This window comes from Triturus cristatus, chromosome 2_1, assembly GCF_964204655.1.
Source record: "Triturus cristatus chromosome 2_1, aTriCri1.1, whole genome shotgun sequence".
Lineage (NCBI taxonomy): Eukaryota > Metazoa > Chordata > Amphibia > Caudata > Salamandridae > Triturus > Triturus cristatus.
Window position 1 is genome coordinate 628,166,630 of NC_140581.1, and position 4,095 is coordinate 628,170,724.

At 42.6% G+C, this 4,095-nt stretch overlaps 1 long non-coding RNA gene across 1 annotated transcript; it reads left to right on the forward strand.

Annotated features, from left to right (window-relative positions):
- The first annotated feature begins 3,289 nt into the window (after positions 1-3,289).
- Positions 3,290-3,824, forward strand: LOC146865700 (uncharacterized). Its single transcript, XR_014976678.1, has 3 exons — positions 3,290-3,417; positions 3,509-3,601; positions 3,743-3,824. It is a non-coding gene; the product is annotated as an uncharacterized LOC146865700 (long non-coding RNA).
- The last annotated feature ends 271 nt before the right edge of the window (positions 3,825-4,095 follow it).

Sequence of the window (4,095 nt, forward strand, 5' to 3'; positions counted from 1 at the left end):
GCAACTTTAATGGAGTCTTCCACGATGCCTGTCCTACCTCTTATACAAAGCGACACTACATTAATTGAGCTCACAACTACATTGGAACCTGTCATTAGACAACAGACAAGCTCATCCATTCCCCTTACAACCATGCCTGCACTAGAACAAACTATGGTACCTCAATTTCTACCCCCTACGGTTTCCCCCATCCCCATTTTGAATTTATCCAAACACAATTTGTCCACTGAAGAAATTTCTATCCTTAGCAAGGACCTTTCCTTTGTCCCAACAGATCGTAGTAATTTTTTCAAATTATAGGAAGATCTACTCTTGTTCTTTAGGCGTATCCGTCTAAAATATTTCTTTAGGGATGAAACTGACTCAAACCGCTTTCATGAAAGACAATTTCACCCGCCTTCCACTTTCCTTACCCCCGCTTCTACCATGCCACCCGAAATTTTGACCTTTGAGAAACTGGTCTTACATGAAGTAAAGGAAATACAGGACAAATCTGAATTTGTCCCTTATAATATACCCATTAGTGAGAAACATGCTCTTAAAAACCTCAGCGATAACTCACAAATAGTTATCAAACCAGCTGACAAGGGCGGTGGCATCGTGATCATGGACATAGACAAATATGATACCGAAATATTGTGTCAGCTTAACAACACTGCCCACTACCGACCCTTACCAGCAGATCCCCTTTCAGACATTCGCAAACAAATACAGACAGTCACCACCCAAGCTTTACACCTGGACATCATTTCTAAAAAAGAATACCTTTTCTTAAATAACACACACCCCCGTACACCAGTCATTTATGTACTACTCAAAGTCCATAAAGACTCTGCCAACCCCCCAGGACGACCAATAGTATCTGGTTGTGGCTCCATACTGGAGCCACTAGGAAAATATATTGACTCTTTCCTAAAAGATTTTGCCCCCTCAACAGATACCTTTGTTAAAGACAACACACACTTAATTAACATCATCAAGGATACCCTCTTTGACAGCGACCATGATCTCATGGTAGGTCTAGACATCGAATCTTTATACACCAACATGCCCCATTTGGAAGGCCTCACTGTCATAAAATCACTTCTAGATACCCGTCCCAGACCCACTCGCATTCCTTCAGATTTCCTCATGGATTTACTACGTATTGCACTCACCAACAACTACTTCCTATACAAAGACACCTTTTTTCTACAGATCAAAGGTGTAGCCATGGGGGCTTGCTTTGCTCCAAATTTTGCTATACTGTATGTCCATCACCTGGAAACCACTATTTTTCTTACCCCCTTGAACCCCTTTCTCAACAGGATTAATCTATGGCGACGCTATATAGACGACATCCTCCTACTCTGGCATGGTACACATGAACACCTCGTATCATTCATGACCTGGCTCAATAACTCTCAGAACCATCTCCCTTTCACCAGTGATGTTAGGACTAATGACCTTCCCTTCCTTGACCTCACGTTGCATGCAGAAGAAGGATCCATAGGTACTAGCCTCTATCGCAAACATACAGAACGCAACACCCTTTTGATGTATTCCAGCTATCACCCAAGAGGCCTAAGAGACGCCCTACTCTATGGCCAGTTCCTTCGCATTCGAAGAAATTGCAAATGGCGCAAGGACTATTTTAGGGAGGCCGCCATCCTATCTGAAAAACTGATCTCCAGAGGTTATCCTAAATGCATCGTTTCCCGTGCCTCAAAACGAGCATGGTATTGCCACAGGGAGATTGTCCTCTCCCCTTCAGTGAAAAAAACTAATCTGCGCATCCCATTTGTTTCTAATTAGAGCCATTCAAGCAATTTGATTAGCAAAGTGATAAAAAGAAACTGGTCGATCCTGTGCACTCATGCTCAATTCAAGGAACCCCCCCTTTTCTCATACAAAAGGGGTACCAATTTATCTGATAAATTGGTTCATGCCATCACATGGCCCATAAAAGAAAAGAATACCCAATCTGTGACTACCCTCTGGGGCCTCCCTCCGATTGTAGGCCATTACAAATGCCAAACCTGTGCTGCCTGTAACCTCACGCAAAACACCAAGGAATTTGTCACACCAGATCAAACATACCAACTGAAAACCTTTTCCAACTGTTGTACCAACAATGTTATCTATGCCATCCGTTGTCCGTGCAACCTCCTCTACATCGGCCAGACAACACAGATGGTAAAACAACGGATTTATCAACATCAAAGCCGCATAAGATGCAATGTAGAAACTGCACCCCTTGTTGCGCACTACAAAGACAAAAACCATTTGGAAACCGATTTGATTTGGCAAGTAATTGATCGCCCAGTACTCTCACTGCGAGGGGGTAATCTGCAACTCTTTCTGAATAAATGTGAATGCCGTTGGATCGCACGCTGTGACTCAGTCAATCATGGGTTGAACACTTTGGATGATTGGAACACAGTCACTAATACATCCTAATTTCCTCAACTGTTTCCCTTGATTGTCTCGACATAATTCATAATGGGTGTCCCACCTACTTCTGGACCACCCGCTGGCCCTTACTCCGCCATATTCTTGTTTCCTTCCCTCCTCCTCTCCCCCTCCTCCCCTTTTTTTCACGCACCCGATGGATAATTGTATATATTCAATTATTGTAAAACAATGGTTTCACTTGTGACACATGCCACTAATGTACAATTTTATTCTTTTGTCCAATACCATTGATAAATAATGTCGATCTCCATCATGTGCATATTACTGACAATCTGTCCGCTGTACTTACTTTTCCCTTTGCTGTTTTCCTTTTTCCTTTTTTCTCTACATTATATAGAGTAATTCCTTAAATGTTTAACATACTGTGGATATGACGCCCCTGTATCTTAATTGTTAATTTGTATATTAACTACCGTATAATAGTTTTTCCACTTGATACACATGTCATTTTTGTCTTACAGTCTGTGCTAATCATCCAGCCTCACACTGTTATTTATTTAATGTCGTGGTTTACCATGCGCAGTACTACTATCGATCTGTTTTTCTGTGTTTGGATTTTTCTCTTTTTTCTAAAACGTTTCTCTCTCCTCTTTTAATTACCAGCCGTCAATTTTAATGTACTGTTGTTCAAAATGTAAATAACATACGAGTCAATATGTGGCTACCAACAGCCTCGAACCTCTCACTTTCGGTGTCTTTTCCTTGTATAACTACGTTCTCCCCTTCCTTTCCCCTTCTGATTGTACCCCCAGGGCATTATCTGGTTTCGTTAGTTACAGGCCCAGCTTTTTTCCTCTCCTGCCCCGATCACGTGACAAACCTTGCTTGGTTTTAACGTTGTTTCACCACACACGCTGCCATCGGCACGGACGCTTCACTCGCCCGCCCCTTCATCGTTTCTGGATTTACTCCCGTCCATCGATCCAGTCACTTTTGGACCAACTTGCTTTACTCGTTTTTGAGGTAAGACCTGACAGCCTCGTACAAATCTCGAATTCGTTTCTTCACTACCTTTAGCCTCCCTAACTCCCTCCCTCCGTTTCTATGTACACAGATTCGACTCCCATGCCCGGCGCCCGGACTCTTTCAATTGCTCCCGGTTGCAGCCAATTTTGACGATGACCCCTGATTGCTTAAAATCCCCTTGGTAACTATAAGACCTTTACTTTCTCTACTGGCCACATGACTTATCCTCATATTTAGCTTTACTAATCGTGTTCCCTTTCTTCTGTTTTCCTTTTTCTTTCCCCCCCCCCCCGTCCCCTCCTTCCTCCCCTCATATTTACAGGTCCCAGATTACGCGCTGATTTATGCCCGCGTTTGTTCCACTTCAACTGGATTCCTTGTACTTACCTGTACTACGCCCAGGTATTCCTTTCTCTAACCCCTTGTGTCACTCTTTACTCCGGGCTTTTTCTTTTAGACAACTCTAAACCCTACCTTTCTCCTTCCCCCTTACAGCACACACTTATATTATGACCATTGTCCTGATGATGGCCTGGAATCAATCAGGCTGAAACGCCTGAAAGAATTTTGGCATTTTTGTGGTCAATCTAATTTGCTCATTGAAAAAAACAGATTGTATATAATTATTTTCCTTGACCACATTGTTATTATATTATTTCTTTCGCCGTTCACACT